Source organism: Garra rufa, chromosome 2 (genome assembly GCF_049309525.1).
Source record: "Garra rufa chromosome 2, GarRuf1.0, whole genome shotgun sequence".
In the NCBI taxonomy this organism is placed as follows: domain Eukaryota; kingdom Metazoa; phylum Chordata; class Actinopteri; order Cypriniformes; family Cyprinidae; genus Garra; species Garra rufa.
The window spans coordinates 68,445,658-68,457,347 of NC_133362.1; the positions used below are offsets into that span (position 1 = coordinate 68,445,658).

Here is an 11,690-nt window from a genome sequence, read left to right on the forward strand (position 1 = left end):
TTTAACTGTGAGAGATGACTAGTGGTTAAAAGAATGAGACATAAAATAAAATTGGTTTAAATAGATTTGGTGTATTTACAAGGTTCACATAAAAGACTTTAAAACAACACGATAAAACTAGGTAAACTCTGTTAAAAGAATACAGTTCATTTGTCCATACCCTAAAAACAGGTAAACTCTGTTAAAAGAATACAGTTCATTTGTCCATACCCTAAAAACAGTCCAAGAACCCCAGTGTGTTGATAAGTCCAATGTGAGTGTCCACCAGTGTATCCACAGAAAGTGTAATCCAAAGTTTGCAGGTGGTGAATGGAAAGGTGAGCTCTAAAATTAGCAACTCCTCAATCCAACAGTTTGGTGACTGTCCTTTGTTTGTCATGCTGCTCTCTTATACAGTTGTACTTCCTGCTTCCTGTCATGTGTCTAGTCACATGACAGGCCAACCATCCATTTATTAAAGACACATACACTTAAAATGTTAAGAGTAATAAAATGGCCTAAAAAACATGTAAAACACTTAAAACTCTATAATACATGTAAATGATTGTAATAAATAGAGCGGTAAAACACGTCTTTCTAAAAGCCAGCATATTATATAAATAGTGAAGAAAAGGCAAAAGCTTACAGCACCTGGTATTCCCAGGCGGTCTCCCATCCAAGTACTAACCAGGCCCGACGCTGCTTAGCTTCCGAGATCAGACGAGATCGGGCGCTCTCAGCGCAGTATGGCCATAAGCGAGGGCTGCTTCAAAAAGTGGGCTATTTAAAGATCAGCCTCCGTAAAAGCCAGCATATTATATAAATAGTGAAGAAAAGGCAAAAGCTTACAGCACCTGGTATTCCCAGGCGGTCTCCCATCCAAGTACTAACCAGGCCCGACGCTGCTTAGCTTCCGAGATCAGACGAGATCGGGCGCTCTCAGCGCGGTATGGCCATAAGCGAGGGCTGCTCCAAAAAGTGGGCTATTTAAAGATCAGCCTCCGTAAAAGCCAGCCTATTATATAAATAGTGAAGAAAAGGCAAAAGCTTACAGCACCTGGTATTCCCAGGCGGTCTCCCATAAAAGTGTAACAATCGGCCTTATCAGCCGAGTTACAAGACTAAAATGGGGTCAGATTTAACTGTGAGAGATGACTAGTGGTTAAAAGAATGAGACATAAAAGAAAATTGGTTTAAATAGATTTGGTGTATTTACAAGGTTCACATAAAAGACTTTAAAACAACACGATAAAACTAGGTAAACTCTGTTAAAAAGAATACAGTTCATTTGTCCATACCCTAAAAACAGGTAAACTCTGTTAAAAGAATACAGTTCATTTGTCCATACCCTAAAAACAGTCCAAGAACCCCAGTGTGTTGATAAGTCCAATGTGAGTGTCCACCAGTGTATCCACAGAAAGTGTAATCCAAAGTTTGCAGGTGGTGAATGGAAAGGTGAGCTCTAAAATTAGCAACTCCTCAATCCAACAGTTTGGTGACTGTCCTTTGTTTGTCATGCTGCTCTCTTATACAGTTGTACTTCCTGCTTCCTGTCATGTGTCTAGTCACATGACAGGCCAACCATCCATTTATTAAAGACACATACACTTAAAATGTTAAGAGTAATAAAATGGCCTAAAAAACATGTAAAACACTTAAAACTCTATAATACATGTAAATGATTGTAATAAATAGAGCGGTAAAACACGTCTTTCTAAAAGCCAGCATATTATATAAATAGTGAAGAAAAGGCAAAAGCTTACAGCACCTGGTATTCCCAGGCGGTCTCCCATCCAAGTACTAACCAGGCCCGACGCTGCTTAGCTTCCGAGATCAGACGAGATCGGGCGCTCTCAGCGCGGTATGGCCATAAGCGAGGGCTGCTCCAAAAAGTGGGCTATTTAAAGATCAGCCTCCGTAAAAGCCAGCATATTATATAAATAGTGAAGAAAAGGCAAAAGCTTACAGCACCTGGTATTCCCAGGCGGTCTCCCATCCAAGTACTAACCAGGCCCGACGCTGCTTAGCTTCCGAGATCAGACGAGATCGGGCGCTCTCAGCGCGGTATGGCCATAAGCGAGGGCTGCTCCAAAAAGTGGGCTATTTAAAGATCAGCCTCCGTAAAAGCCAGCCTATTATATAAATAGTGAAGAAAAGGCAAAAGCTTACAGCACCTGGTATTCCCAGGCGGTCTCCCATAAAAGTGTAACAATCGGCCTTATCAGCCGAGTTACAAGACTAAAATGGGGTCAGATTTAACTGTGAGAGATGACTAGTGGTTAAAAGAATGAGACATAAAAGAAAATTGGTTTAAATAGATTTGGTGTATTTACAAGGTTCACATAAAAGACTTTAAAACAACACGATAAAACTAGGTAAACTCTGTTAAAAATAATACAGTTCATTTGTCCATACCCTAAAAACAGGTAAACTCTGTTAAAAGAATACAGTTCATTTGTCCATACCCTAAAAACAGTCCAAGAACCCCAGTGTGTTGATAAGTCCAATGTGAGTGTCCACCAGTGTATATACAATCCACAGAAAGTGTAATCCAAAGTTTGCAGGTGGTGAATGGAAAGGTGAGCTCTAAAATTAGCAACTCCTCAATCCAACAGTTTGGTGACTGTCCTTTGTTTGTCATGCTGCTCTCTTATACAGTTGTACTTCCTGCTTCCTGTCATGTGTCTAGTCACATGACAGGCCAACCATCCATTTATTAAAGACACATACACTTAAAATGTTAAGAGTAATAAAATGGCCTAAAAAACATGTAAAACACTTAAAACTCTATAATACATGTAAATGATTGTAATAAATAGAGCGATAAAACACCTCTTTCTAAAAGCCAGCATATTATATAAATAGTGAAGAAAAGGCAAAAGCTTACAGCACCTGGTATTCCCAGGCGGTCTCCCATCCAAGTACTAACCAGGCCCGACACTGCTTAGCTTCCGAGATCAGACGAGATCGGGCGCTCTCAGCGCGGTATGACCATAAGCGAGGGCTGCTCCAAAAAGTGGGCTATTTAAAGATCAGCCTCCGTAAAAGCCAGCATATTATATAAATAGTGAAGAAAAGGCAAAAGCTTACAGCACCTGGTATTCCCAGGCGGTCTCCCATAAAAGTGTAACAATCTGCCTTATCAGCCGAGTTACAAGACTAAAATGGGGTCAGATTTAATTGTGAGAGATGACTAGTGGTTAAAAGAATGAGACATAAAAGAAAATTGGTTTAAATAGATTTGGTGTATTTACAAGGTTCACATAAAAGACTTTAAAACAACACGATAAAACTAGGTAAACTCTGTTAAAAGAATACAGTTCATTTGTCCATACCCTAAAAACAGGTAAACTCTGTTAAAAGAATACAGTTCATTTGTCCATAACCTAAAAACAGTCCAAGAACCCCAGTGTGTTGATAAGTCCAATGTGAGTGTCCACCAGTGTATATACAATCCACAGAAAGTGTAATCCAAAGTTTGCAGGTGGTGAATGGAAAGGTGAGCTCTAAAATTAGCAACTCCTCAATCCAACAGTTTGGTGACTGTCCTTTGTTTGTCATGCTGCTCTCTTATACAGTTGTACTTCCTGCTTCCTGTCATGTGTCTAGTCATATGACAGGCCAACCATCCATTTATTAAAGACACATACACTTAAAATGTTAAGAGTAATAAAATGGCCTAAAAAACATGTAAAACACTTAAAACTCTATAATACATGTAAATGATTGTAATAAATAGAGCGGTAAAACACGTCTTTCTAAAAGCCAGCATATTATATAAATAGTGAAGAAAAGGCAAAAGCTTACAGCACCTGGTATTCCCAGGCGGTCTCCCATCCAAGTACTAACCAGGCCCGACGCTGCTTAGCTTCCGAGATCAGACGAGATCGGGCGCTCTCAGCGCGGTATGGCCATAAGCGAGGGCTGCTCCAAAAAGTGGGCTATTTAAAGATCAGCCTCCGTAAAAGCCAGCATATTATATAAATAGTGAAGAAAAGGCAAAAGCTTACAGCACCTGGTATTCCCAGGCGGTCTCCCATAAAAGTGTAACAATCGGCCTTATCAGCCGAGTTACAAGACTAAAATGGGGTCAGATTTAACTGTGAGAGATGACTAGTGGTTAAAAGAATGAGACATAAAATAAAATTGGTTTAAATAGATTTGGTGTATTTACAAGGTTCACATAAAAGACTTTAAAACAACACGATAAAACTAGGTAAACTCTGTTAAAAGAATACAGTTCATTTGTCCATACCCTAAAAACAGGTAAACTCTGTTAAAAGAATACAGTTCATTTGTCCATACCCTAAAAACAGTCCAAGAACCCCAGTGTGTTGATAAGTCCAATGTGAGTGTCCACCAGTGTATCCACAGAAAGTGTAATCCAAAGTTTGCAGGTGGTGAATGGAAAGGTGAGCTCTAAAATTAGCAACTCCTCAATCCAACAGTTTGGTGACTGTCCTTTGTTTGTCATGCTGCTCTCTTATACAGTTGTACTTCCTGCTTCCTGTCATGTGTCTAGTCACATGACAGGCCAACCATCCATTTATTAAAGACACATACACTTAAAATGTTAAGAGTAATAAAATGGCCTAAAAAACATGTAAAACACTTAAAACTCTATAATACATGTAAATGATTGTAATAAATAGAGCGGTAAAACACGTCTTTCTAAAAGCCAGCATATTATATAAATAGTGAAGAAAAGGCAAAAGCTTACAGCACCTGGTATTCCCAGGCGGTCTCCCATCCAAGTACTAACCAGGCCCGACGCTGCTTAGCTTCCGAGATCAGACGAGATCGGGCGCTCTCAGCGCAGTATGGCCATAAGCGAGGGCTGCTTCAAAAAGTGGGCTATTTAAAGATCAGCCTCCGTAAAAGCCAGCATATTATATAAATAGTGAAGAAAAGGCAAAAGCTTACAGCACCTGGTATTCCCAGGCGGTCTCCCATCCAAGTACTAACCAGGCCCGACGCTGCTTAGCTTCCGAGATCAGACGAGATCGGGCGCTCTCAGCGCGGTATGGCCATAAGCGAGGGCTGCTCCAAAAAGTGGGCTATTTAAAGATCAGCCTCCGTAAAAGCCAGCCTATTATATAAATAGTGAAGAAAAGGCAAAAGCTTACAGCACCTGGTATTCCCAGGCGGTCTCCCATAAAAGTGTAACAATCGGCCTTATCAGCCGAGTTACAAGACTAAAATGGGGTCAGATTTAACTGTGAGAGATGACTAGTGGTTAAAAGAATGAGACATAAAAGAAAATTGGTTTAAATAGATTTGGTGTATTTACAAGGTTCACATAAAAGACTTTAAAACAACACGATAAAACTAGGTAAACTCTGTTAAAAAGAATACAGTTCATTTGTCCATACCCTAAAAACAGGTAAACTCTGTTAAAAGAATACAGTTCATTTGTCCATACCCTAAAAACAGTCCAAGAACCCCAGTGTGTTGATAAGTCCAATGTGAGTGTCCACCAGTGTATCCACAGAAAGTGTAATCCAAAGTTTGCAGGTGGTGAATGGAAAGGTGAGCTCTAAAATTAGCAACTCCTCAATCCAACAGTTTGGTGACTGTCCTTTGTTTGTCATGCTGCTCTCTTATACAGTTGTACTTCCTGCTTCCTGTCATGTGTCTAGTCACATGACAGGCCAACCATCCATTTATTAAAGACACATACACTTAAAATGTTAAGAGTAATAAAATGGCCTAAAAAACATGTAAAACACTTAAAACTCTATAATACATGTAAATGATTGTAATAAATAGAGCGGTAAAACACGTCTTTCTAAAAGCCAGCATATTATATAAATAGTGAAGAAAAGGCAAAAGCTTACAGCACCTGGTATTCCCAGGCGGTCTCCCATCCAAGTACTAACCAGGCCCGACGCTGCTTAGCTTCCGAGATCAGACGAGATCGGGCGCTCTCAGCGCGGTATGGCCATAAGCGAGGGCTGCTCCAAAAAGTGGGCTATTTAAAGATCAGCCTCCGTAAAAGCCAGCATATTATATAAATAGTGAAGAAAAGGCAAAAGCTTACAGCACCTGGTATTCCCAGGCGGTCTCCCATCCAAGTACTAACCAGGCCCGACGCTGCTTAGCTTCCGAGATCAGACGAGATCGGGCGCTCTCAGCGCGGTATGGCCATAAGCGAGGGCTGCTCCAAAAAGTGGGCTATTTAAAGATCAGCCTCCGTAAAAGCCAGCCTATTATATAAATAGTGAAGAAAAGGCAAAAGCTTACAGCACCTGGTATTCCCAGGCGGTCTCCCATAAAAGTGTAACAATCGGCCTTATCAGCCGAGTTACAAGACTAAAATGGGGTCAGATTTAACTGTGAGAGATGACTAGTGGTTAAAAGAATGAGACATAAAAGAAAATTGGTTTAAATAGATTTGGTGTATTTACAAGGTTCACATAAAAGACTTTAAAACAACACGATAAAACTAGGTAAACTCTGTTAAAAATAATACAGTTCATTTGTCCATACCCTAAAAACAGGTAAACTCTGTTAAAAGAATACAGTTCATTTGTCCATACCCTAAAAACAGTCCAAGAACCCCAGTGTGTTGATAAGTCCAATGTGAGTGTCCACCAGTGTATATACAATCCACAGAAAGTGTAATCCAAAGTTTGCAGGTGGTGAATGGAAAGGTGAGCTCTAAAATTAGCAACTCCTCAATCCAACAGTTTGGTGACTGTCCTTTGTTTGTCATGCTGCTCTCTTATACAGTTGTACTTCCTGCTTCCTGTCATGTGTCTAGTCACATGACAGGCCAACCATCCATTTATTAAAGACACATACACTTAAAATGTTAAGAGTAATAAAATGGCCTAAAAAACATGTAAAACACTTAAAACTCTATAATACATGTAAATGATTGTAATAAATAGAGCGATAAAACACCTCTTTCTAAAAGCCAGCATATTATATAAATAGTGAAGAAAAGGCAAAAGCTTACAGCACCTGGTATTCCCAGGCGGTCTCCCATCCAAGTACTAACCAGGCCCGACACTGCTTAGCTTCCGAGATCAGACGAGATCGGGCGCTCTCAGCGCGGTATGACCATAAGCGAGGGCTGCTCCAAAAAGTGGGCTATTTAAAGATCAGCCTCCGTAAAAGCCAGCATATTATATAAATAGTGAAGAAAAGGCAAAAGCTTACAGCACCTGGTATTCCCAGGCGGTCTCCCATCCAAGTACTAACCAGGCCCGACGCTGCTTAGCTTCCGAGATCAGACGAGATCGGGCGCTCTCAGCGCGGTATGGCCATAAGCGAGGGCTGCTCCAAAAAGTGGGCTATTTAAAGATCAGCCTCCGTAAAAGCCAGCATATTATATAAATAGTGAAGAAAAGGCAAAAGCTTACAGCACCTGGTATTCCCAGGCGGTCTCCCATCCAAGTACTAACCAGGCCCGACGCTGCTTAGCTTCCGAGATCAGACGAGATCGGGCGCTCTCAGCGCGGTATGACCATAAGCGAGGGCTGCTCCAAAAAGTGGGCTATTTAAAGATCAGCCTCCGTAAAAGCCAGCATATTATATAAATAGTGAAGAAAAGGCAAAAGCTTACAGCACCTGGTATTCCCAGGCGGTCTCCCATCCAAGTACTAACCAGGCCCGACGCTGCTTAGCTTCCGAGATCAGACGAGATCGGGCGCTCTCAGCGCGGTATGGCCATAAGCGAGGGCTGCTCCAAAAAGTGGGCTATTTAAAGATCAGCCTCCGTAAAAGCCAGCATATTATATAAATAGTGAAGAAAAGGCAAAAGCTTACAGCACCTGGTATTCCCAGGCGGTCTCCCATAAAAGTGTAACAATCGGCCTTATCAGCCGAGTTACAAGACTAAAATGGGTTCAGATTTAACTGTGAGAGATGACTAGTGGTTAAAAGAATGAGACATAAAAGAAAATTGGTTTAAATAGATTTGGTGTATTTACAAGGTTCACAGAAAAGACTTTAAAACAACACGATAAAACTAGGTAAACTCTGTTAAAAGAATACAGTTCATTTGTCCATACCCTAAAAACAGGTAAACTCTGTTAAAAGAATACAGTTCATTTGTCCATACCCTAAAAACAGTCCAAGAACCCCAGTGTGTTGATAAGTCCAATGTGAGTGTCCACCAGTGTATATACAATCCACAGAAAGTGTAATCCAAAGTTTGCAGGTGGTGAATGGAAAGGTGAGCTCTAAAATTAGCAACTCCTCAATCCAACAGTTTGGTGACTGTCCTTTGTTTGTCATGCTGCTCTCTTATACAGTTGTACTTCCTGCTTCCTGTCATGTGTCTAGTCACATGACAGGCCAACCATCCATTTATTAAAGACACATACACTTAAAATGTTAAGAGTAATAAAATGGCCTAAAAAACATGTAAAACACTTAAAACTCTATAATACATGTAAATGATTGTAATAAATAAAGCGGTAAAACACGTCTTTCTAAAAGCCAGCATATTATATAAATAGTGAAGAAAAGGCAAAAGCTTACAGCACCTGGTATTCCCAGGCGGTCTCCCATCCAAGTACTAACCAGGCCCGACGCTGCTTAGCTTCCGAGATCAGACGAGATCGGGCGCTCTCAGCGCGGTATGGCCATAAGCGAGGGCTGCTCCAAAAAGTGGGCTATTTAAAGATCAGCCTCCGTAAAAGCCAGCATATTATATAAATAGTGAAGAAAAGGCAAAAGCTTACAGCACCTGGTATTCCCAGGCGGTCTCCCATCCAAGTGTAACAATCGGCCTTATCAGCCGAGTTACAAGACTAAAATGGGGTCAGATTTAACTGTGAGAGATGACTAGTGGTTAAAAGAATGAGACATAAAAGAAAATTGGTTTAAATAGATTTGGTGTATTTACAAGGTTCACATAAAAGACTTTAAAACAACACGATAAAACTAGGTAAACTCTGTTAAAAGAATACAGTTCATTTGTCCATACCCTAAAAACAGGTAAACTCTGTTAAAAGAATACAGTTCATTTGTCCATACCCTAAAAACAGTCCAAGAACCCCAGTGTGTTGATAAGTCCAATGTGAGTGTCCACCAGTGTATCCACAGAAAGTGTAATCCAAAGTTTGCAGGTGGTGAATGGAAAGGTGAGCTCTAAAATTAGCAACTCCTCAATCCAACAGTTTGGTGACTGTCCTTTGTTTGTCATGCTGCTCTCTTATACAGTTGTACTTCCTGCTTCCTGTCATGTGTCTAGTCACATGACAGGCCAACCATCCATTTATTAAAGACACATACACTTAAAATGTTAAGAGTAATAAAATGGCCTAAAAAACATGTAAAACACTTAAAACTCTATAATACATGTAAATGATTGTAATAAATAGAGCGGTAAAACACGTCTTTCTAAAAGCCAGCATATTATATAAATAGTGAAGAAAAGGCAAAAGCTTACAGCACCTGGTATTCCCAGGCGGTCTCCCATCCAAGTACTAACCAGGCCCGACGCTGCTTAGCTTCCGAGATCAGACGAGATCGGGCGCTCTCAGCGCAGTATGGCCATAAGCGAGGGCTGCTCCAAAAAGTGGGCTATTTAAAGATCAGCCTCCGTAAAAGCCAGCATATTATATAAATAGTGAAGAAAAGGCAAAAGCTTACAGCACCTGGTATTCCCAGGCGGTCTCCCATCCAAGTACTAACCAGGCCCGACGCTGCTTAGCTTCCGAGATCAGACGAGATCGGGCGCTCTCAGCGCGGTATGGCCATAAGCGAGGGCCGCTCCAAAAAGTGGGCTATTTAAAGATCAGCCTCCGTAAAAGCCAGCCTATTATATAAATAGTGAAGAAAAGGCAAAAGCTTACAGCACCTGGTATTCCCAGGCGGTCTCCCATAAAAGTGTAACAATCGGCCTTATCAGCCGAGTTACAAGACTAAAATGGGGTCAGATTTAACTGTGAGAGATGACTAGTGGTTAAAAGAATGAGACATAAAAGAAAATTGGTTTAAATAGATTTGGTGTATTTACAAGGTTCACATAAAAGACTTTAAAACAACACGATAAAACTAGGTAAACTCTGTTAAAAAGAATACAGTTCATTTGTCCATACCCTAAAAACAGGTAAACTCTGTTAAAAGAATACAGTTCATTTGTCCATACCCTAAAAACAGTCCAAGAACCCCAGTGTGTTGATAAGTCCAATGTGAGTGTCCACCAGTGTATCCACAGAAAGTGTAATCCAAAGTTTGCAGGTGGTGAATGGAAAGGTGAGCTCTAAAATTAGCAACTCCTCAATCCAACAGTTTGGTGACTGTCCTTTGTTTGTCATGCTGCTCTCTTATACAGTTGTACTTCCTGCTTCCTGTCATGTGTCTAGTCACATGACAGGCCAACCATCCATTTATTAAAGACACATACACTTAAAATGTTAAGAGTAATAAAATGGCCTAAAAAACATGTAAAACACTTAAAACTCTATAATACATGTAAATGATTGTAATAAATAGAGCGGTAAAACACGTCTTTCTAAAAGCCAGCATATTATATAAATAGTGAAGAAAAGGCAAAAGCTTACAGCACCTGGTATTCCCAGGCGGTCTCCCATCCAAGTACTAACCAGGCCCGACGCTGCTTAGCTTCCGAGATCAGACGAGATCGGGCGCTCTCAGCGCGGTATGGCCATAAGCGAGGGCTGCTCCAAAAAGTGGGCTATTTAAAGATCAGCCTCCGTAAAAGCCAGCATATTATATAAATAGTGAAGAAAAGGCAAAAGCTTACAGCACCTGGTATTCCCAGGCGGTCTCCCATCCAAGTACTAACCAGGCCCGACGCTGCTTAGCTTCCGAGATCAGACGAGATCGGGCGCTCTCAGCGCGGTATGGCCATAAGCGAGGGCTGCTCCAAAAAGTGGGCTATTTAAAGATCAGCCTCCGTAAAAGCCAGCCTATTATATAAATAGTGAAGAAAAGGCAAAAGCTTACAGCACCTGGTATTCCCAGGCGGTCTCCCATAAAAGTGTAACAATCGGCCTTATCAGCCGAGTTACAAGACTAAAATGGGGTCAGATTTAACTGTGAGAGATGACTAGTGGTTAAAAGAATGAGACATAAAAGAAAATTGGTTTAAATAGATTTGGTGTATTTACAAGGTTCACATAAAAGACTTTAAAACAACACGATAAAACTAGGTAAACTCTGTTAAAAGAATACAGTTCATTTGTCCATACCCTAAAAACAGGTAAACTCTGTTAAAAGAATACAGTTCATTTGTCCATACCCTAAAAACAGTCCAAGAACCCCAGTGTGTTGATAAATCCAATGTGAGTGTCCACCAGTGTATATACAATCCACAGAAAGTGTAATCCAAAGTTTGCAGGTGGTGAATGGAAAGGTGAGCTCTAAAATTAGCAACTCCTCAATCCAACGGTTTGGTGACTGTCCTTTGTTTGTCATGCTGCTCTCTTATACAGTTGTACTTCCTGCTTCCTGTCATGTGTCTAGTCACATGACAGGCCAACCATCCATTTATTAAAGACACATACACTTAAAATGTTAAGAGTAATAAAATGGCCTAAAAAACATATAAAACACTTAAAACTCTATAATACATGTAAATGATTGTAATAAATAGAGCGGTAAAACACGTCTTTCTAAAAGCCAGCATATTATATAAATAGTGAAGAAAAGGCAAAAGCTTACAGCACCTGGTATTCCCAGGCGGTCTCCCATCCAAGTACTAACCAGGCCCGACGCTGCTTAGCTTCCGA

At 40.7% G+C, this 11,690-nt stretch overlaps 20 non-coding genes and 1 pseudogene across 20 annotated transcripts in view; 1 reads left to right on the forward strand and 20 right to left on the reverse strand.

Annotated features, from left to right (window-relative positions):
• LOC141326063 (uncharacterized) overlaps positions 1 to 11,690 on the forward strand; it is a 208,060-nt pseudogene that overhangs the window by 107,249 nt on the left and 89,121 nt on the right.
• On the reverse strand, positions 619 to 737 carry LOC141327858 (5S ribosomal RNA). Its single transcript, XR_012355130.1, has one exon. It is a non-coding gene; the product is annotated as a 5S ribosomal RNA (ribosomal RNA).
• Positions 822 to 940, reverse strand: LOC141327585 (5S ribosomal RNA). The gene has a single exon (XR_012354870.1). It is a non-coding gene; the product is annotated as a 5S ribosomal RNA (ribosomal RNA).
• LOC141327586 (5S ribosomal RNA) lies at positions 1,736 to 1,854 on the reverse strand. The gene has a single exon (XR_012354871.1). It is a non-coding gene; the product is annotated as a 5S ribosomal RNA (ribosomal RNA).
• LOC141327587 (5S ribosomal RNA) lies at positions 1,939 to 2,057 on the reverse strand. Its single transcript, XR_012354872.1, has one exon. It is a non-coding gene; the product is annotated as a 5S ribosomal RNA (ribosomal RNA).
• On the reverse strand, positions 2,860 to 2,978 carry LOC141327888 (5S ribosomal RNA). Its single transcript, XR_012355157.1, has one exon. It is a non-coding gene; the product is annotated as a 5S ribosomal RNA (ribosomal RNA).
• Positions 3,780 to 3,898, reverse strand: LOC141327588 (5S ribosomal RNA). The gene has a single exon (XR_012354873.1). It is a non-coding gene; the product is annotated as a 5S ribosomal RNA (ribosomal RNA).
• LOC141327861 (5S ribosomal RNA) lies at positions 4,693 to 4,811 on the reverse strand. The gene has a single exon (XR_012355132.1). It is a non-coding gene; the product is annotated as a 5S ribosomal RNA (ribosomal RNA).
• Positions 4,896 to 5,014, reverse strand: LOC141327589 (5S ribosomal RNA). Its single transcript, XR_012354874.1, has one exon. It is a non-coding gene; the product is annotated as a 5S ribosomal RNA (ribosomal RNA).
• LOC141327591 (5S ribosomal RNA) lies at positions 5,810 to 5,928 on the reverse strand. The gene has a single exon (XR_012354876.1). It is a non-coding gene; the product is annotated as a 5S ribosomal RNA (ribosomal RNA).
• On the reverse strand, positions 6,013 to 6,131 carry LOC141327593 (5S ribosomal RNA). Its single transcript, XR_012354877.1, has one exon. It is a non-coding gene; the product is annotated as a 5S ribosomal RNA (ribosomal RNA).
• LOC141327889 (5S ribosomal RNA) lies at positions 6,934 to 7,052 on the reverse strand. Its single transcript, XR_012355158.1, has one exon. It is a non-coding gene; the product is annotated as a 5S ribosomal RNA (ribosomal RNA).
• On the reverse strand, positions 7,137 to 7,255 carry LOC141327594 (5S ribosomal RNA). Its single transcript, XR_012354878.1, has one exon. It is a non-coding gene; the product is annotated as a 5S ribosomal RNA (ribosomal RNA).
• On the reverse strand, positions 7,340 to 7,458 carry LOC141327676 (5S ribosomal RNA). Its single transcript, XR_012354955.1, has one exon. It is a non-coding gene; the product is annotated as a 5S ribosomal RNA (ribosomal RNA).
• Positions 7,543 to 7,661, reverse strand: LOC141327595 (5S ribosomal RNA). Its single transcript, XR_012354879.1, has one exon. It is a non-coding gene; the product is annotated as a 5S ribosomal RNA (ribosomal RNA).
• LOC141327596 (5S ribosomal RNA) lies at positions 8,463 to 8,581 on the reverse strand. Its single transcript, XR_012354880.1, has one exon. It is a non-coding gene; the product is annotated as a 5S ribosomal RNA (ribosomal RNA).
• Positions 9,376 to 9,494, reverse strand: LOC141327862 (5S ribosomal RNA). The gene has a single exon (XR_012355133.1). It is a non-coding gene; the product is annotated as a 5S ribosomal RNA (ribosomal RNA).
• On the reverse strand, positions 9,579 to 9,697 carry LOC141327598 (5S ribosomal RNA). The gene has a single exon (XR_012354882.1). It is a non-coding gene; the product is annotated as a 5S ribosomal RNA (ribosomal RNA).
• Positions 10,493 to 10,611, reverse strand: LOC141327599 (5S ribosomal RNA). The gene has a single exon (XR_012354883.1). It is a non-coding gene; the product is annotated as a 5S ribosomal RNA (ribosomal RNA).
• Positions 10,696 to 10,814, reverse strand: LOC141327600 (5S ribosomal RNA). Its single transcript, XR_012354884.1, has one exon. It is a non-coding gene; the product is annotated as a 5S ribosomal RNA (ribosomal RNA).
• LOC141327677 (5S ribosomal RNA) overlaps positions 11,616 to 11,690 on the reverse strand; it is a 119-nt gene continuing 44 nt past the window's right edge. Inside the window, exon 1 of the ribosomal RNA XR_012354956.1 lies at positions 11,616 to 11,690. This exon is cut by the window's right edge and continues 44 nt beyond it. This is a non-coding gene — a ribosomal RNA (5S ribosomal RNA).